This window comes from Sus scrofa, chromosome X, assembly GCF_054392235.1.
Source record: "Sus scrofa isolate SSC_HxYL_T2T_F1_AM1 chromosome X, Sscrofa_HxYL_maternal_Yorkshire_Landrace_v2.0, whole genome shotgun sequence".
NCBI classification, from domain to species: Eukaryota; Metazoa; Chordata; class Mammalia; order Artiodactyla; family Suidae; genus Sus; species Sus scrofa.
In genome coordinates, this window is record NC_139401.1 from 39,694,730 (window position 1) to 39,716,213 (window position 21,484).

General features: G+C 49.1%; 1 protein-coding gene across 7 annotated transcripts in view; it reads left to right on the forward strand.

The window, feature by feature from the left end:
- LOC110257671 (uncharacterized) overlaps positions 1 to 21,484 on the forward strand; it is a 98,625-nt gene that overhangs the window by 41,156 nt on the left and 35,985 nt on the right. For 3 of the 7 annotated variants that reach the window (XR_014835315.1, XR_014835316.1, XR_014835317.1), the window contains one exon: positions 10,213 to 10,689. The exons of 2 other annotated variants lie outside the window; for them this stretch is intronic. The gene's annotated coding sequence lies outside the window, so the exon portion shown is untranslated. Of the gene's footprint in view, positions 1 to 4,103; positions 4,384 to 10,212; positions 10,690 to 12,650; positions 14,199 to 21,484 lie in introns of those variants that run through there. 2 more of the 7 variants (XR_014835318.1, XR_014835319.1) reach the window with 2 other exon arrangements.

The following is a 21,484-nucleotide window of genomic DNA, read 5'->3' on the forward strand; positions in this document are numbered from 1 at the left end:
TTAACAAATGCTTACTACGGGCCCTGTGAGCACAAGACCCGGAATTCATTTCTAGTCTTGCCTTTGAAGAGCTTCGAGTCCTGCTGCGAAGAAAAGCCGAATAATGATAATGAACAAACCAGGACTCCGGTTCTTGGAGGATCAGTCTCAGCCCACTAGGCAATCCCTGCTACCCCCTGCCCCACCTCCACTATATCCATCAAGCCTCCATACAGTCTTGCGGAGAAGGGCATTACTCTTCCCCTTTTTAAGGAGAGAGAGAATTGAGAGGCTGTAATTTGCCCCAGTCCACAGATATTAAGTGGCAGCTTGGGGATTTGGAGCAAAGACTTCTTGTGTCCACGCTCACCTGCTGTCCACTCTGGTTAATGCTACAGGGTTCTAACCGAGAAAGTGCCCAGAGAGGTGCCTAGGATGCCAGAGTGGAAAGGGCAGGAAGGCATCTGGTTCCACAGAAAAGATAGAGCTTTAAATGCAGAGGGTGGGGTCTGTTTATCCTGGTAGGCAGATGTACAGAGGACATTGGAGGGAAGGGGGCAGAATGAACAGAGGCAGAGATTGACGGGAAGTTAGGAGTAGTGCACAAAAAGGGGCTTGAACAGAAGGTGTAAAAACATGATGGGAGATAATTTATTTTTACGTATTTGATAGTTTTTTTTTTTTTGGTTGCAACCATGGCATATGGAAGTTCCTGGGCCAGGGATGGAATCTAAGCCATAGCCACGGCAATGCTGGATCCTTTAATTCATTGGGCTGGAGATCGAACCCATGCTTCTGCAGTAACCCAAGCCGCTACGGAGACAATGCCAGATCCTTAAATCACTCCACCACATTGGGAACTCCTTGATAGGTTTTTTTTTTTTTTTTTTTTTGTCTTTTTAGGGCCGCACCTGAGGCACATGGAGGTTCCCAGGCTAGGGGTTGAATCAGAGCTGTAGCTGCCAGCCTGCACCACAGCCACAGCCACGCCAGATCCAAGCCTCGTCTGCCACCTACACCACAGCTCAGGACAATGCCAGATCCTTAACCCACTGAGGGAGGCCAGGGATCAAACCTGTGTCCTCATGGATATTAGATTCATTTCCGCTGAGCCACGACAGGAACTCCTTGATAGGGCTTTTAAAATTTTTTTTTAAAATTATAGTTGATTTACAATGTTCTATTTCTGCTGTACAGCAAAGTAACCCAGATGTATGTATATATTCTTTTTCTCACATTATCCTCTATCATGTTCCATCACAAATGACTGGATATCATTCCCTGTCCTATACAGCAGGATCTCAATGCTTATCTGCTCCAAATGCAATAGTTTGCATCTACTAACCCCAAACTCCCAGTCCATCCCACTCCCTCTCCTTCTCCCTTGGCAACCAAAAGTCTGTTCTCCATGTCCATGGGTTTGTTTCTTTTCTGTAGACAGGTTCATTTGTGCCGTATATTAGATTCCAGATATAAATGATATCATACAGTATTTGTCTTTCTCTTTCTGACTTAGTATGAGAGTCTCTAGTCCCATCCACTTGATAGGTTTTTTTTATTGCTACTGTAAAATGTATTTCTTCCATTTCCATTTTTTTGTTGCTAATATATAGAAATGCGATCGATTTTTGCATATTCGCCTTATATCCCTATGATCTTGCTGAGTTCATGTATGAGTTCTAATAGTTTGTAGATGTCTTTGAAGTTGCTACAGACATAATCATATTGGCTGAGGACAAAGACAATCTTACCTCTTTCCTTCCAATTTGTATGCTTTTTCTTGCTTTATTGCACTGGCTAGGACCTCTAGTACAATGTTGAATATAATTGGTGAGTTTGGCCATCTTTGCCTTATTCCCAGTCTTAGGGGAAAATCAGTCAATATTTCATGATGAAGTATGACGTTAGCTGTAGGTTTTTTATAGATGCCCTTTACCAGATGGAGAAAGTTTTCTTCTATTTCTAGTTTGCTAAGAGGTTCTATCATGAACTAGCCAAGCTTTCTTAAAACGTGTAGCCTGGTCTCAGTTGTGCCATGGGGGATTAAGGAGAATTGTGATCATTCATTCATTCACAGAGTATTTATTGACTTGGGTCAGTGTTCTTAGCTGGAAGGTAAGGGAGACAGCAGCGGTCATCGGCAGAATATGGCCATGTCCCAGCTGAACACAAATCTCTCAAGATCATCAGCAAAGAGGGAGAACTGAATGGTGACTAGACAGAAAGGGCAGGGAAGAGGGACCCAAGAGACTGGTTCCAGGGCACAAGTAAGGCAGCACCACGGGAAAGTCCAGAAATAATTGGGGGGGATGGGAAATGGGAGTGCTAATTTCCAGCATTATCCCCATTCACTGGTGAGGAAACCAGTGTACAATGGGAGTAAATAATTTTCCTCCGGTGGAGCTGGCATTTGAACCCAGGCTGGCTGGCTTCAGAGCCCATGGCCTGTGGAAGTTCCTGGGCCAGGGATCAAACTGGCACTGCAGTTGTAGCCTGCGCCACAGCTGTGGCAACGCTGGATCCTTAACCCTCTGCGCCATAAGGGAACCAGCAGAGCCACTCTGCCTATCTTCACCAGAGGTGCTCAGATGCTGCAAGTGTGGACAGGGCCTCAGTTTCCTGGTTGGGTGGTATGTATGTATGTATGTATGTATTTCTTTCTTCCGCTGTACAGCATGGGGACCAAGTTACACATACGTATACATACTTTTTCCTCCCATTGTTGTGTTGCGGTGTTAAGTACCTAGACGTAGTTGTCAATGCTACACAGCAGGATCTCATTGTAAATCCATTCCAAGAGCAATAGTTTGCATCCATTAACCCCAAGCTCCCCATCCCTCCCACTCCCTCCCTCTCCCCTTGGGCAGCCACAAGTCTATTCTCCAAGTCTATGATTTTCTTTTCTGTGGAAACGTTCATTTGTGCTATATATTAGATTCCAGTTATAAGTGATATCATATGGTATTTGTCTTTCTCTTTCTGACTTATTTCACTCAGTATGAGAGTCTCTAGTTCCATCCATGTTACTGCAAATAGCATTATGTTGTTCTTTTTTATGGCTGAGTCATAGTCCATTGTGTATATATACCACATTTTCCCAATCCAATTGTCTGTCAATGGACATTTGAGTTGTTTCCATGTCTTGGCTATTGTGAATAGTGCTGCAATGAACATGCAGGTGCATGTATCTTTTTTAAGGAAAGTTTTGTCTGGATATATGCCCAAGAGTGGGACTGATGGGTCGTATGGTCGTTCTATGTATAGATTTCTAAGCTGCTTCCATACTGTTCTCCATAGTGCCTGTACCAGTTTACATTCCCACCAACAGTGCAGGAGGGTTCCATTTTCTCCACACCCCCTCCAGCACTTGTTATTTGAGGACTTATGAATGATGGCCACTTGGTTGGGTGTTTATCTTTAAGGTCAAAGTCAAGCTTGCTGAGGGGGCCAGGTCTTCACAAAGGGGGAGGGAAAAGCTCCGTGGCATCAGTCCATGGCAAAGGGTGGTTGGCCTAGGTTGCATTTTTATTTTACTTTATTTCAAATTTTTATTATAATTATAATGTTCTGTCAATTTCTGCTGTACACCAAAGTGACCCAGTTATGCATACATTCTTTTTCTCATAATATCTTCCATCTTATTCCATCACAAGTAATTGGATCTAGTTCCCTGTGCTATCAGCAGGACCTCATTGCTTATCCATTCTAGATGTCACAGTTTGCATCTACTAACCCCAAACTCCCAGTCCATCCCACTCTCTCCCCCTTGGCAACCACAGGTCTGTTTTCTGTCCATGAGAAGATGTGGTACATATATGCAATGGAATACTGCTCAGTCATAATAAAGACAAACTAATGCCATTTGCAGCAACATGGATGGAACTAGAGATTGTCATACTAAGTGAAGTAAGTCAGAAAGAGAAAGACAAATACCATATGATATCACTTATATCTGGAATCTAACATACGGCACAAATGAACTTACCTGCAGAATAGAAACAGACGCATGCATTTTATTTTTAAACCTTTTCCTTCCAACATGGCCTTGTCAAGGGATGACTCAGCTGTGAGGTGAATGCATTTGAAAACTTTCCAATTGAAAAGGCTCCTTTCTTCTGTTGCAGCATCTCCTCTGCCCCACCCCATGGCTTCCCCTGATCGGTATCCCTTATTGAACAAGGGCCACTGGACTTCCTGTAACCCTCCTGACAAATGGCTATGCCTATTCCCATCTGTCCCAGAAATGTGAGATGAGCAGCCTTGGAAATAGGGCTGGTCCCTCCTTTAACTTCATAAACAGATCTGCGCCCTTGCAAGGCAGTGTCTCTTGGCCATAAAATGTTTATCACGCCTTGTTGTTCCTCTCGTGAAGAGACTTTTCTTATAAAACCTGGTTGTGATCGGCTCTCCTCTCTCACTTTCTTGTACACGGTTTCTGCTAGACAGTGCAGCCAGCGGGCTGGAATTAATGCACAGTGCTTTTCTCCCTAAAGCATCAGTGCAGCCTGCCCGATGGGACGGAGCCACTGTGGACAGGCTTTCTCTGCCCCTTCACCCAGGGCGAGTGCAATTCCAGGGGGCCCCATGGTTTCCTGGAGGGGGAGGTAGGGGATGGTCCAGCAGAAGAGCCCAGGCCTCTGGCTGACCGACCACAGCACCACCCGAGGCCAGAGCTGAGCGGGGAACATTTGGAGCTGGTGTAATTGCTTATGTAGTTTTAATTGCTCATTTCTCATGCTAACAGGCCCAGAGTACTGATGGTTTTTTTTTTTTTTTTTTTTTTTTTTTTTTGAAACGACGACGTGCTCAGTAATTAAAAGAGCAGGGGTGAGGTAGGGTGATGAGGAGGGGGCGGGGTGAAATGAGGTAAAGAAAGGCCAAAATGCACAGCACGGGAGGCGAGTGGGGGTGGGGCGGGGCGGGCCGTGGCCTGTCCCCTTTCTGACACCACGTGAAGGCCGTGTTCCACCCCAGCCCTTCCCAGTTGTTGTCTTGAACCCTACAGCAACCTCGCACCCAGCTCCCTGGGAGGAAAGCCAGTCCCTTGACACCACTGGTAGGTTTGCGAAGCACTTGCACCCACAGCATCCCATGTATACCTAGGCGATCCTGTGAGTCGGCATGATTTGGGCCGCCAGTTTTCAGGTGAGCAAAAAGAGGCTCCATAGAATGCCCTGCCCAGGAGTTCCTGTTGTAGCTCAGCGGGTTAAAACTCTGACTAGGAACCGTGAGGATGCAGGTTCGATCCCTGGCCCTAGTGGGGTTAAGGATCCAGTGTTGCCATGAGCTGTGGTGTGGGTCGCAGACATGGCTCGGATCCTGTGTGACTGTGGCTGTGGTGTAGGCTGGCAGCTGTAACTCCAATTTGACCCCTAGCCTGGGAACCTCCAAATGCCGCGAGTGCGGCCCTAAAAAGACAAAAAGCAAACAAAAAAACCCCTTGCCCAGCACCATATGGCAGCCAGCGACTGGTGGAGTTAAGACTCAAGCCTGCATCCTGTCATTCCAAACCTCTTGTTTTTCCTTCAGGACAGCAAAATACAGGATTTTCTCTTGGTCCCACTCACCTGCCACAGTCACTGGATTTTAGAATGAAGAGCCAAAGATCTAGGGACTTTATCATAAAATGCCGATTCCTAGGTCCACCTTCAGTAAGCTTGGCAGGGTTTCTGCGGGTGGGGGTGGGGGCCTGTGTTTAGGAAGCCCCCGCCCCCGGCAGCTCTGATGATTGTCCAGAGTTAGGGTCCTGTTCTTTTCTTTCTTTCTTTTTTTTTTTTTTTTTAGTCTTTTTTAGGTCCCCACCCACAGCATATGGAGGTTCCCAGGCTAGGGGTCTAATTGGAGCTGCAGCCGCCGGCCTACACTGCAGCCACAACAACGCCAGATCAGAGCTGCTTCCGCGACCTACACCACAGCTCATGGCAGGCAACACTGCATCCTTAACCCACTGAGCAAGGCCAGGGATCGAACCTGTGACCTCATGGATACTAGTCAGATTCGTTTCCACTGCGCCACGACGGGCACTCCTAGGGTCCTCTTCTCAAGGACATACCATTGGACATTGACCAAGGGCAGTCCCTCTTCAATGAAAGCACCGTGGCGGGCATCTCGGTTTGGGTGACCCCCTGGAAGCAGATTCCGAGTCAAGGATTCGAGAGCAAGAGAGTTCATTTGGAAGGTGAAGAAAATGCTGGAAGGGTCGGGGGAATATGAGACTCGAGGAGGGAAGGCAGGAAATGGAAGGTGTGTCGTCAAACGGGTTACCTCTGTGGGCAACGCGGACTTAATCCCACTGGGGGTGTGGAGAGTAGACTCTACACACGTAACATCTCTCGCAGTTTTCACGCCCGAGGGATGAGCGCGCTGGGTGTTTGCAGGCCAGCTGTCCTGGGGTGAGTGTCAATTCTCCGTCATCATCACAATCAGCAGACTCTGCAGGGCAGAACCGGACTCCAGCCCCAAGAGAAAGTCCCGGGGCAAAAGCAATGGAGATCCCCACATTCGTGGCTTTGGCTGGCGTGGTCTGCCGTGGAAGGCCCTCGGTGATACAGGCGGGATGCGGACAGTGTCCCTACAGCAAGCATCTGTCATACTGCCAGAGAGCAGGCTTCCTAGCGCCCCCCCGCCCCCGCCCCCGCCCACTATGCCATTCATCTGTCTTCATCGGCAGCTCAGCTGCGGCTGGAACAATTTGCGAATCGAAAGAGTGTTAGCGTGGCCCTAGGAGTTATTTATGGATTTGTTTTCCTTGTCGCTTTCTTCTCATCCTCTCACTAATGGGGAAGACCCCTGGCCCTAAAAGCCAAAGGAGATGTAGCCACCGTTACTGGCAAGAAGGCAGGGGCGAGGAAGCTCTGGACAACTGGAGATCTGTGATGTGTCTGTCCCTTCCAACCTCAATTCAAGCACATCGTCCTTGTTCCCAGCTGAAGACACGACGGATGATGTTGACCTGTTCAGCCCCCTCCAGAAAGAGAACCCAGGGTTATGCCCTCCGCCTGGCTTGATGACTATAATTTGACAGTGTTCTTTCCCCCTCAAGAAGGCACATTGAAAAGCAAATGAGTGAGAGTGGTGTTATTTTAGGGATAACCTTGGATGTATTCTAATTTATTTAAGCCAATAATTTGCGATTTATGTATTTTACCGGTAATGATGAATTTGGTGCGTGGCAACGCACAGCTGATGGGGACCTATTTATTGAGAAGCACTATTCTGCACCATCAAAAAGAAATGTGTTTGCTTTCCTTTTTTGCATCTAGGGCAGCAAAGTCCCTGAAAATGGTTTATTTGCACGCATGGCCAACTTCCCATCAGCCTATCAATAAATCAATCAACAAATATTGATGGGGTGTCTACATTGTGCAAAGCCTCATGGGGATTTGTTTTAAATATAAACACAATCCCTGCCTCAAAAGAACCCAGTTTAATTGGGAGCAAGATCTGGAGACATGAAAAGGTAACTTATAACATAAAGCAGCACATAAATGCTGAACAAGCTGTGAATACTCTTTGACTAGGTTTGGGAGAAATCAGGGGAGACTTCTTGGAGGAAGGGTGATTTGAGCTTGGCCCTGAAGCACAGGTAGGAGTTGCACGCAGAGAGAACGATGGGAGGCGTGGCAGGCAAAAACAGCAGGGCCAAGTTAGGAAACACCCAAAGCTTGTTCAGAGATGGTGACCGGGTCTGCCTGGCCCCAGTGGGGCTCACGGATGGGACGGGCGCTGCCCAAGCTTATGGGGCAGCTTGGAGCACCGTTGAGTCTCCCTCCTCGAAAGGCCCCCCCCCCCAGTCTTCCATGTGTCTTTCCAAGATTCATATGCTGAAGCCTTCACCCCTCCACATGACAGTATTTGGAGATAGGACCTATAAGGAGGTAATTAAGGACAAATAAGGTTATTAAAATGGGTTCTATTCTGATAGGATTGGTGGCCTTGTAAGAAGAAGAAATCTCTCTCCTTCTCTTCCTCCTCCCCTCTGTCCCTTCTATCCCCTCCCCCTCCCCTCCCTCCCCCGCCCCCTCCCCCTTCCTCCCTGCCCCCTCTCCCTCTGGGCATGCGCCGAGGAAAGGTTATGTGTGGACACAGCAAGAAGGCAGCTGTCTGCAGGCCTTCACCAGACACTGACCCTGCTGACACCTTGATCATGGACTTTCAGCTTCCAGAACTGTGAGAAATACATTTCTGTGGTTTAAGCCACCCAGCCTGTGGCAGCCTGAGCTAAGACAGCCCCTCTGCACCTAATGGAAGACAGGTGCCCCCGGTGTGTTTAGTCACGCTCCTGACAGGTTGCAGGGTTCCGGGAGCTGGCAAGGGTCCCAGGGCCTCCCTGACTCCGCCCACTCAGCTTGGCCAGGAGGCCTGGCCTCTGCTGCCCCCTCTGGAACCTGCAAGCCTTAAGCAACTGCAGCTCTTTTCAACGTCAGGGCTGTGCTGGAGGTTCAGGCTGGGTTGACCCGGCCCTCGCCCCCACGGCCCTCCCCAGACCTTGGGGGAGGAGGCCTGCCAGATCCAGCAAATAAAATGGCAGGACCACTAGCTACATTTGGATCTCAGAGAACTAACACAACTTTGTTAGTATAAGTTTGCTCCATGTAAACTCTGGAACATATGCTAAAAAATTATTCGGTAGTTCCTGCTGTGGCACTGAGACACAGGTTCAACCCCCGGCCCAGCACAGTGGGTTAAGGATCCACCATTGCCTGCCACAGCTGTGGCGCAGGTCGCAACCGAAGCTTGGATCTGATCCCTGGCCTGGAAACTCCATGTGCCTCGGGGAGGCCAAAAAAGAAAAAAAATTCATTGCTTATCTGAAATTCAGATATAAGTGGTTGTCCACATTTTGTCTGGCAGCCCTCTGTGCGAGGGCTTAGGACCCTATGAGGGCCGATCAGGTGACTCCATGCCCTGGGTCATAGCACTTGGCTCCGGGCTGGGCAGGTGACCCAAGCTCAGACCCTCCTTGCCAACACACGCTGGGACTTCTGTTGGTACCTTCAGGACTGAGACATCTGAAGCCGCCGGGATGAAGGACGTCCTTACAGCCACGGCAGGCCTCCCCCAGGGCTCTGCCTGTCTGACAAGCAAGTTCACGCAGAAAGAAGTAGAGCCAAGGGAGGGGGGAAAATATGCCTAAAGACAGTGTCTGATTCAGTGTCACCCCTCGAACTTCAACTAAAACGGGAAGCAGTTTGAGTTGGGAATTCCTCATCCAAAACGGACTCCGAGTTTTGGCAAAATCTGAGGGGCGAAGGCACCGCAGGCTCCAGGACCCAAACCTGACTAAATTCAAAGGGATGGCTGCTCCCCAGATGTCTCCCCTTAGTCACAGCGAGACCAGGGGTTCCCTGGCCCCGAGGGGCGTGAGGCAGCCTAGCCAGCTCCTCAGGTGTGTGGCCCTGAGGGGCTGCCTCTGTGATATGCTGGTCACCTCTGTCACACCCCTGCCCCCTTGCTGACAGCTGGCAAAGGAGGCCTTTGCTTCCCACATCCCTCACGGGGTCTTTTCTGCGTGTGCCCCCCTCACGTCCAGCTCTGATCTCCTTAGGCCTTCTTGGCTTTTAAAGTGAGCCTCGGCAGTCAGGTCTCGCTGTTCCCTTCCTTCCCCGCCTTTCCTTCCACTCCTGCTTCTAAGAATACGGCACAAGACGCTCGAAACCCCCGGAGGGAACTGTTGATTTATCCCGGACCCCCCTGGACTGGGCTAGAAATAATGCAGCTACAAGGACGTGAGGGCTGATCCAATCCAGCCCCCTCATCATCCCTCTCTCCTAGAGGAGGAAACCGATGTTCAGAGTGGTTGACTCACCAAAGGCTCCACCCTAAGTTACAGGGAGGAGTTCCCGTTGTGGCGCAGCGGAAACAAATCTGACTAGGAACCATGAGGTTGCGGGTTCCATCCCTGGCCTCGCTCCGTGGGTTCAGGATCCGGCGTGGCCGTGAGCGGTGGTATAGGTCGCAAATGCAACTCAGATCCCGTGTTGCTGTGGCTGTGGCTGTGGCTGTGGTGTAGGCCGGCAGCCGTGGCTCTGATTCAACCCCTAGCCTGGGAACCTCCATGTGCGAGGGGTGTGGCCCTAAAAAGCAAAAAAAAAAAAAGTTACAGGGAGTTCAGAGAAGAAGAGGAATGCCATATGGTTTAGGGGAAAGGTCCTTGGGTTTGGCTTTAAAAGCCTGCGTATTCATTTGGGCTCTGTCACAAATCATTTAACCTCTTCGTGTCCATTTCTCCAGCTTAAGAACGAGCACAAAAGCCAGCCCCAGTTACCTCATCGCCACTTCCGAGACCGACGCAATTACCAAATGCCGACTGAATGTGCCGGACGAAGGCTGCACCGCATCAGTGTGGTCGGTGTTACTGTTCTTCGTGAGGCTAATCCACCAGCTAAGGAAATGAGCACATCGCCAAATTAATTATAGATGCGTTTGAAAATGACTGTTTATATTGAAAGGAAGGCCTTGTATTTGCCGCACAATTTCAGGATAAGTCGTGTTTTGGAAAAATATTAATATTCAGAGCTGTGTTGATTAGCTTCACTCCTGTTGCTAAGCAACAGAGTCCTTTGTGGCCTCTGCAGTGTTGGGATTTTTCTAGGGGTGGGGGGCGGGGAAGGGGATGGGGGGATTAGAGGCAGGAAACTCCATTACAGTAAATTATTCCGCTGGTTCAGCCAATTCTGAAGTTGCTTCCAAAAAAAAAAAAAAAAAAAAGCCCGGCTCCTTTAACAACCTATGTGATTATAGTTGTTGGATGAAGAAAACCAGAACGCGACCCAGAGCTCCGCACTCACCCATGACTTGAGTTTCAGGTTTGGCAAGACGTGTGTTTACTAGATCAGGGCTGAACCACACATGGCCCTGGGCTTACCACCGCTGACGTTCACCATGGCTCGGCCGGGGCAGCCTGCCAGCGCAGAGATTAGGGGGGTCTGAGGCTGTGGGGAGAGACTGCCGTCCCCCCAGTGATCTGATCTCATTCAATAGCGCTGTGGCCTTTCAAGGAGACACTTGAATGGGACCAGCCTGGAGCAAGCCAAAGAGCTCACTTCCTGGACCAAAGTGGAGCCTCAGGAGTATTTGAAATGTCTGGAAAACCCGGGACAGGAGCCACGGAAATGCCCTACAGAGCACCTACTGTGTGCCAGCGCTTTACGGGGCTCGCTCAGCAGATGCTGGCAGCCACGCTGGGAAGAGTTTAGTACGGGCCCTGCACGGGGCTCGGGAGGTGCAGAGGGATTAAGCAGCTTGCCCAGGGGTCATGCCAGCTAGCGCGGGGCAGAGCAAGGATCGAAACTCAAGTCTTCCTGGGTCCATTTGAGGCTGACCGCTCCTTACCCAGCTAGGTGGGGCTGGGAAGAGCCGGGAGAGAAAATCTTGGGGCTTTTGCGTGATGTTGGCTGGTGGCTTCTGCCGGGTTGAGGCCTGCTCAGAGGGTTTCCGATTTCATCCCAGATCTCTTTCTATGCGGCACTGTCCCCGTCACGATTGCTGGGTTTATCGCTCCAAACTTGGTGCCATAAAACACCACCCATTTTATTGTGCTCATGGATGCGTGGGCCAGGAATTCCAGGCGGGACCTAGCTGGGTGATTGCTTTGTTCCTCGTGGCATCTACTGAGACCACCCTGTGGTGGGTGGGCTGGGTCTGGAGGGTTCTGAATGGCTTCATTCATTTGTCTGGTGCTGTGGTGAGGACAAGCTGTGGCCCAGAGCATCTTCTCGGCCCGGCGGTCTCAGGGTGATTGTACACAGCAACTGTCCCAAGAGATCCCAGTGGAAGCTGCATGGCCCTTTCTGGCCTAGCCCAGAAGTCATGCAGGGTCACGTGGGCCGTACTTTCTTAGTTGAGGCAGTTACACATCCACTCAGACCCCAAATCTTGATGGGAGGGGTAGCAAAGAATTTGGGGGCCCTGTTATCAAATGGCCCCAGGTACCAAGTTCCTCATTCCAGTGAGAAATGGAGAGTCAAAAAAACTTCGGAGCAATGGACACTTTGATATTCAACACTGCAAGTCTTATTTGCACTGGTGAATTTAGGGGGCGGCCCCTTAATACAAGGTAGGCTGAATAAGAGCTTTTGTTTGTTTTAAATTTTTATGTTCAGATGTAGTCATCAGCTAAAGAGCCTATCGGCCTGACCAGCCAAGTCTCATTTGTAATTAGCAAGCCATTTGCATACAATGCATTTATGACTTCTAAAAAACCTTTATTCCATGCTGATCACAGTTGAAGTATTGGTTTGGTTAGGGGACCGTTTTCTTGTAGAAATCAAGTGAGATAACGATGTCGTTGAAAGACACTTCGGATATTTAAATGAGCTCCACAAATCCTGTGCTATCCTATTTCTCATTCCTTGCTGCTCTGTATGAGGTACTATGCGAGAGTGATTTTCTGAATTGGAATCTTGAGATGCACAAGACATCTATGGGATACTGCCGCGCCTTCCAACAGTGATCACATCCTGATTTTAAGCTCAGCGCATGACCCCCTAGAAGAAAAACTACATTTCCCAGCCTCCTTTGCAGATAGGTGTGGCCATGCGATTAAAATCAGGCGGTTGGGTTGTTGAGTAGAAGTATCCTGCGGCTGGCCGCTTCCGGAATACTTCCTGAAGAGATGATATTTGACCATTTCTCCTTTTATTCTTCATCTCTTGCTGCCTGGAACACAGATGTAATGACTGGGGCTCCAGCCACCGTCGTGGACCATTAGAACCAAGGGCTTCACCTTAGGAATGATGGAACGGTGAGATGGAAGGAGCCTGGCTTCCTGAGTCTTCTTAGAAGAGCAGCCATTCCCCTGCTGAACTGCCTACTTCGGGACTTTTGCAAATGAGAAAGAAACCCCTACCACATTTAAGCCACTGCAATTTTGAGTCTCCTTTGCTTTCAGCCAAACCTAATCCTAATCAATACAGGATCTATCCCTACAGTGCTCACAGTTCAGTGAGGAGACATAATTGTGATCAAAGCAGAATGAAATAAGTGGCTTAATCACAACGTCTTACTTTACAAGTCCAAAATGGGGACTTTTGGTGTAAATACAGGATTATGGGGTTACTTCCAATTATGAGAAATAATCTGAGAACTGCAGTTTTGATGTTGAAATACTGGAATTTCTAAGATGTTCGCATGGTTTAAGGAGACAGGGTGACAACCCGTTTGAATTTAGGGCCAGCCCAGAAACTAGAGGACAATGGTGGCTATGCAGCAATGCCAGAGCTAAAAGGGAAATGCCATAGAAGGCCTGAGAAAGGAGCCAGGGTTTCTGATGAGGAAATCCTACTCAGATCCATGGAAGGAAGAGGTAGAAATTTGACCTTGGCCTTGAATTTGGGGATGGCATGCTACGTAGAGAGTGAAGAGCAAAGGCCAGGCAGTATGGAAATGTATGGAGGGTTTATAGAAGGGGCCACGTGGCTGGGTGGGAGACCAAGCTAGAGAGACCTCTTTGGTGGGGAGGACCAGGATTTTTGCCCAGCTCCCTGTGCCAGGCCTCGGGCAGCTGTGAGGGCTTGGGACTTTTGGTGTGTAATGCGTGTCAGTGGTCTTGGTAACCATTCTCCTATGATAGTTTCTTTGGCCTCATGTAGCTTTTATCCTTTGGAGTTAATTTTTGTTCAAGGTGTGAGATAGAGGTCCAGCTTCATTCTTTTGCACCTGGATAGCCAATTGTCTTTGTCCAATTTTTGCCCCCCCACCCCCCTTCCCCACTGCCTGGATCAAACATGGAGGTCCCTGATCCATGGGACAGGCAAGGACCACAGATTTCAAGTGAACAAATGATGAGCACGGGCAGAGGCCAGGCCACACTCTCAGTGCTGTTGTTCCCTTATTTGGACGCGGGCAGATTAATTTTAAATGTCGATGATCTCACCCAGCACATTCTGATAAAGGCCCTGCTGAGTGTTGAGCCACAGGAAGGAGTTCCTGGAAGCCCAAGCCTTCTTTTAAGTGCCTCTCCCCAGAAATCTTTTCTTTGGAGTTGGTGAGGTTTAGCAGGTATGAGGATTAGCAGTGAAGATTAGCACCCTCCTGCTGAGAAGATGGCCATTTGCCCAGATTCCTGGTCCACAAAGCCTGTGTTAATAATCTCATGTGGGATGAGGGCAGGGGACATCTTAATGAGATTCTCAAAACCCAGGTTTCAAAGATTGAGGTTGGTTTTTTTTCCTCCCCAATTTTTAAACAATAACAGTAAATAAAATGTTCTCATGTATTAAGATGTTAGGGGAGTTGATGCACCAAAATCTGACTTTCCAGGGAAATTTAAAGGGCAAATGGTCAGGGTAAGGAGTGAGTAAAGACAAGAAGACTGTGTCTTGAAATGTTGGCGTAGATGATTCAAGATTTACATCTCTGACCCATTTTTAGTTAATTTTTGTGTATGGTTTGAAGTAGGGGCCCGACTTCATTCTTTGGCATGTGGATATCCAGTTGTCCCAGCACCACCTACTGAAAAGACCAAGTGGTCTTGGCACTTTTGTCAAAATCAGTTGATCATAGATGCATGGGTTTATTTCTGGACTCCCAATTCTATTCTATTGATCTACCATTCCATCCTTATGCTAGTACCATACTGTTTTGATTACTGTAGCTCTGTAGTAGGTTTTGAAATTGGGAAGTGTGAGTCCCTCAACTTTGTTCTTTCTTTTTTCCAGATCATTTGGGCTATTTGGAGTTCCTTGCAGTTCCATAGGAATTTTATTTTTATTTTTCATTTATTTAATTTATTTTTGGTCTTTTTAGGGCCACACCCACAGCATACGGAGGTTCCCAGGCTAGGCGTTGAATCAGAGCTGTAGCTACCGGCCTATGCCACAGCCACAGCAACGCCAGATCTAAGCCACGTCTGTGACCTACACCACAGCTCATGGCAACACTGGATCCTTAACCCACTGAGCGAGTCCAGGGATCAAATCTGCGTCCTCATGGATACTAGTCAGATTCATTTCTGCTGAGCCGTGACGGGAACTCCTCCATATGAATTTTAGAATCTGCTCTTTTATTTTTGAGTAGAGATTGTGTTGAATGTCTAGATTGCTTTGGAGAGTATTGCCACTTTAACAGTATTAAGTCTTCCAGTCCATGAACATGGGATGCTTTTCCATTTATTTAGTCCTTCTTTAATTTCTTTTAGCAATGATTTATAGTTATCAGTATGCCAGTTTGTACTACCTTCAAGAAATGTATTTCTAAGTTTTTTTTTTTTTTGATGCTATTGTAAATGGAATTGTTTTCTTGATTTCATTTTTGGATTGTTTTATTGCCTATATACAGGAATACAACTGATTTTTGTGTTTTGATCTTGTATCCTGCAACTTTCCTAAATCCAGATCAGTTAAAGAACTTGAAAATTATAGAACAGACCAATTCACCCTGGCTTGAGCCATGATAGAATCTATTGGGCTTCAGGCATGGTTATATCAAGTCTCTGGCTCCATTTCTCTGTACTTCTCTCAGTTTTATCCTTCTCTGGAGATTAGTTCTGTGCTCAGGTTGACTTCCCTCATGGTTGCAAGATAGTTGCCAATAGAAACTAGGTTTGCATGCTTCCCCAGTCACATCCAGGGAAAATTAAAAAAAAAAAAGGCATTTCCATCCCTCAAAAGTCCTGAGTATCTCTTTGCTATGGTCATCACTGTCCCTGTGACAAGAGAAATGGAATTGCTCTGATTGGCTTAGGCCGTGGAGGTAGGAATGGGTTCAAACCCACCCAAACTGCATGGTTGCTACACAGTGCAGGGTTGCGGGGGAGGTGGTGGTGATTACTGAACAAAGGAAGATGGTTCTTAGAAGAAAATCTCAAGGCTATTAGGAAGTAGAAAAGATAGTGTCTGCCAAACCTAGGAAATTTGTACAGTGGCAGGCAGCATTCAATGCATATTTGCTGAATGAATGAATGACTGAGATGCTCCACTAGTCCTTTCAGTGATACAGTTCCCTGGGGCTGTGGCAGCCTCCATTCTGGTGATGGCCAACCCCCTACTGAGATCCTAAATTCTTCCCTAGGGAAGACAAGGGTTCTTTCTACAGGGTCCATAACTTCTCTGATTTCCAAGCAGCAAGATCCTGGTCAAATAGACTTAGAAAACTGAGAATACTGGGAAATCCAACATATTAAAAATGAGCAGGGTGAGCCTTGTGGGTTCATGGCATGACTCTCAAGTCCTCATCCACAAAATGCTCCCCAGGCCTGGTGCCTGACATTCTGCCATTAGGCATTCACTTCTCCAGTTTAAAAGACTTTTCATGTTCAAATCTCCCCACTCCCCAAACTGGAGCTTTTGTTTGCAACCAATTATCTGAACTGCTAGAGTAGGGAGCCCACATTTGTATGATCCAAACCACAGCAACACTGATATACTCTGAAGAATAAACAACCTACACCAGAGAAACAGAGTCAGAGATAGGGGTCCCAGGAACCTGAGGTCCTGAATTAAGAGAATTTACTTCTCTTCCTAGACATCTGGCTTGAGTTTACTTTCATCAACTACAGACTCAACCTCTTCTCTAATTAATACCAAACTCTATTGTAGGAGTTCCCATCGTGGCTCAGTGGTTAATGAATCCGACTAGAAACCATGAGGTTGCAGGTTCAATCCCTGGCCTTGCTCAGTGGGTTAAGGATCCGGCCTTGCCGTGAGCTGTGGTGTAGGTGGCAGATGCGGCTCGGATCCTGCGTTGCTGTGGCTCTGGCTTAGGCTGGTGTGCTACGGCTCCAATTAGACCCCTAGCCTGGGAACCTCCATATGCCGTGGGAAGAGGCCCTAGAAAAGGCAAAAATACAGAAAAAAAAAATCCTCTATTGTAGCAGGAAGTATTTTCCAAAGATAGCTACAAAATAGATCCTGTCCACCATGCATTTCTTGATCTTTGCCACTCTTGTATCTCTAGGTAGAGTCTGTGGCCCTTATTCTTGAACATGGGCGGGGCTTTGTTATGGCTTTGACCAATAGAGTGGAAGAAATGCTCTGTGACTTCTGAGGTTACGTCATAAAAATGTAATGTACCTTACTCTCTTGAAACATTTGCTCTGGGAACCCAGCTACCATGCTGTGAGGAAGTCCAAGCAGCCCAGGGAGAGGAGCTATGCTTCCTAGCCCACAGCTCCAGCTCAGCTTCTAGCCAACATCCAGTACCAACTTGCCAGTCATGGGAGAGCGCGATCTTGAAAGTCAATCCTTGTAGTAGGGAGCCTCAAAGATGGCACCCAATGGTAGTATTCTTGCCTTCGTGTCATCTCTTCCTCCTTAATGTAGACTAGACTGAGTACTTAGCGTCTAACACGTGGAATACAGCAGAAGTGATAGGATGGCCTGCCCTAGTTAGGTTATAAAAAGACTGTGGTGGGGAAAAAGACTGTGCTGTGGTGTAGTGGATTAATGATCCAGCTCGCCTCTGTAGCATGGCTGCTTTGATCCCCAGCCCAGCACAGTGGCTTAAAAATCTGGCATCAGCATAGCTGTGGCATAGATTACAGATGCAACTGGGATTGAATCCCTGGTCCAGGATCTTCCATGTGCTGCAGGTGCAGCCAAAAAACAGAAGAAAAAAAAATACTGCGTCTTCTGCGTTGGTCTCTCTTTCTCTTTCTCTCCCTCCCACCCCCACCACAGACACACCACAGACACACAGACACACACACACACATTTCTTGTCCTGGGGGAAGCCAGCTGCCATGTTGTGAGGCAGCCCAGAAGAGAGGCCCATGAGGTGGGAGAGCAAGATCTGCCATCAGCCATGTGAGTGAGCTTGGAAGCAGATTCCCCACCAAGCCTTCAGAAGAGAACCCAAATGTACCGTGACTGTAGTCTCATGAGGCGCCGGGAGCCAGAGGCACCCAGCTAAACTTCACCCAGATTTTTGACCCACACAAATTGTATGCGATTATACATGGTTTTGGTTTTGGTTTTTTTTTAAGCTACACAATGTCTGGGGAAATTGTCAGGCAGCAGGAGATAACGAATACAGCCTTCTGCTCCCCAGTCAAGTCAGCCCAGTTGATGCTGCATGGAGGAGAGACGAGGTGTCCCCACCAAGCCCTGCCCAGATTACAGAATTGTAAGCAAAAGAAATGACTGCTGGGTTTTTAACCCACTGGTTTTGCGAGTGGGTTTGTTATGTGCATATGGTGAACTTTTTCTCACTGAGGGGTATGACAGGTACTGGGGAAATAAAGCAATAAACAAGCCAGGCCTAAACATTCCCCTACTCTAGCTTAGCGTGTGATTCACTTGCTTAGGCTGCCGTAACAAGGGCCATAGACTGGATGGCGTAAACCATAGAAATGAACTGTCTCACTGATCTAGAAGCTAGAAGGCCACAATCAAGGTGTCTGCAGGGCTGGTTTCTTCTGAGACCTCTTTCCTTGGCTCGCAGACGGCTGCCTTCTCCCTGGGTCCTCACGTGGTCTTCCCTCGGTACCTGCATGTCCACATTTCCTCCTCCTGTAAGGACACCAGACATACTGGGTTAGGACTCACTCTAATGGCTTCATTTTCACTTAATCACCTCCAAACAGACCCGATCTCCAGGAGCTCCTGTTGTGGCTCAGCTGAAACAAATTTGATTAGGATCCATGAGGATGCAGGTTCCATCCCTGGCTCAGTGTTGGGGATCCAGCGTTACCGTGTGCTGTGGTGTAGGTTGTGGGTGTGGTATGGGCCAGTGGCTACAGCTCTTATTTGACCCCTCCCTGGGAATCTCTATATGCTGCGGGTGTGGCCCTAAAAAGCAAAAAAAAAAAAAAAAAAAAGACCCTATCTCCAAATGGCGTCACATCCTGAGGTTGTGGGGTTAGGGCTTCGACGTGTGCATTGTTAGAGGACACAATCCAGCCCATAAGACCCCGATCGACCAATTCTTTCGGAAGGTCCTCAAAGAACTGATTTTTCTTTCTTGCTTTTTTAGGGCCACACCTGTAGTGTATGGACGTCCCCAGGCTAGGGGTCGAATCAGAGCCATAGCCACCAGCCTACAGCACAGCCATGCCAGGTCCAAGCTGCATCTGCGACCTGACACCACAGCTCACGGCAACACCAGATCCTTAACCCACGGAGTGAGGCCAGGGATCAATCCCACATCCTCGTGGCTACTAGTCGGGTTCTTAACCCACGGTGCCACATTGGGAACTCCCAGAACTGATTTTTCAAGAGACAAAATGTGTCCTCTCTTCTTGCTGAAGCCTTTCACAATGGGACAACTGTCATAGTCTTCCCGAAGTTTTAAAAATTCCCTTTTAAATTTACTTCTGCCTTTAGGAAATCAATCCTCTGCTCCTAGTAATTCCCTCTGCCTCCCTCCCTACAGGCTTCTGGGCTTCACCCTGGCAGGTCCAGAGCTCTCAGTGAACAGAGGCCCACGGCAGTCACAGAGCCTTTAGCAAAGGCTCCCGCAGACCCGGGCCCCTGGTGGATGCAGGCCGGGGGCAGACACAGGCTCACCGAGGTCACAGAACTTCAAGCAGACGCAGGCCTTCGGCGGTCACTAGGCCCAGCGCCCAGGCAAACACCGACTCCAGGGCTACAACACGGGACCCACTGTCCTAGTTTCATGGTGGCTTTATGAGGCCGGAGGAGCTGATTTTGGCTTCCACTGAAGCACTTGCTGAGGATTAATGACTCCAGGAGACTTGCTGGCCTGAGGCAAAGCAGAAAGCTGTTACCCTCAGCTCAGCATTAATTCCATCGTTATCAGGCCAGACTCCTTCTCCCCAGGTTGTTTTGGTTTTTCCACAAAATGGAGGCTGGGAAAGAGGCGAGCATTTCCACCGTGGGCCATCATTTTGCTCCAGCAGAGCTTTTTCCTCCTCAGGGAGAGGGATGGGGTGGGAAAAACGGGGGAGGCCACTCATCCACAGAGACTTTTCCTAAACAGAGGCCTTCTCTGAGGCGTTGCTGGCGCGCCAGGGGACATCTCTGTCTCCCCGTCGCCCACCTTTCTGTCCCTTTCGGCACATTAGCACCACCATAGGGCAGGCACCGGGTTAGGTACTTATTTTTTTATATATACGTATAATTTTTTTTCATTATAGCTGGTTTACAGTGATTTGTCTTTTTTTTTTTTTTTTTTTTAATTTTTTGGGTCTTTTTAGGGCTGCACCTGCGGCATATGGAGGTTCCCAGGCTAGGGGTCGAATCAGAGCTGTAGCCGCCGGCCTACACCACAGCCACAGCAACACCAGGTCCGAGCCATATCTGCGACCTACACCACAGCTCACGGCAATGCCGGATCCTTAACCCGCTGAGCAAGGCCAGGGATCGAACCTGCATCCTCACGGATACCAGTCTGGGTATCAGTCGGGTTTCTTACTGCTGAGCCACAACCGAGCTCCCCTGAGTTATTTTTCTTCTGTGACTTGGATCTGCTCCGCTTCCAGAAACCTCGCGAGGACGTCCCCCTCCCCTCTCAAACCCCAGCCTTGTCCCCAGAGGACTTAAAGGCCCCTCCAGGTGCGCTCGGGTTCCTGGAGGTCGTGGTAGTTTTCGCTGAAAGAAGGAGGGGCTCTTGGTGGCGTCCTCCCGCCCTCGCGGCCGGGGGCAGGGCGCGAGGGGCGCGGGTTCGAGGCAGCGAAGAACAGCCTCCCTCTGCCACCGCCTCCCGAGGTCTGCCCGCTTGCTCCTCTGCTGTGGGCGGGCGCGCCCTGCCAAGGAAAACAAAACCCAGGGCCCAGCGGAGAAGCCACTGGGTACAGAGCACAAGCCTCGAAATAGCTCTTCAGCTCCGCTCGAAACCTCAGAAATGTGACTCTGGGGCAGGACAAAGGCTACCGTGGAGCAGAATTGGGCCAAATGCACAACAGTGCAGGGAGCCTGTAATTCCGCTTAATCACACGTTTATGAGAAAACGGCCTTCGTAGGAGACACTCCAAGGGCCCCGCGGGGCAAGGCTTCCTTTGGCCGGGGGGGTTCCCTGGCCTCACTTCTCACGGGAGGCAGGGGCCCAGCGGCGACAAGGCCCCTGTCCCCGAAGGGCCGGCCGGGTGGCGGGCGGGCGGCCTCCAGGCCGCAGCCCTGCGCGGGGCTGAGGCTGGAAGATCCTGATTAACATGAAAAGGGGACCCGTCGCTGCCGGGCGGCGGGGGAGGGGGTCGTCTGTCACTGTCTTTCTTGGCCAATTAGATGATTCAGCATATTCCCAGCCGCTCCCGGGCCGAGGTGATTTATCGTGAGCTCTGCAGGCCTGACTAGGGTGAGTGATGGGGAGCAGGGGCCCATCCTCAGGGTGTGTGTGTGTATGTGTGTGTGTGTGTGTGCGCGCGCGCACGCGTGCACACTTGACACATCACGTCCGCAGCACCAGATGGGGGTTGTGTGCCAGAGCTGAAAACATTTGCAGGCCTCTCACAGCCTCTCTGTTTGCTGACAGTTTCTACTGGAGAAATTCTTTCCTCAGGAGAAAATATTTACTGGCGGGTGTCTCTTCAGGGAAGGGACGAGAAGGAGGGGCGGGATTGCAGGGCGTCGGCCACTCAGCTGCTGTGAGTTCAGAGAAAGGAGGCGAT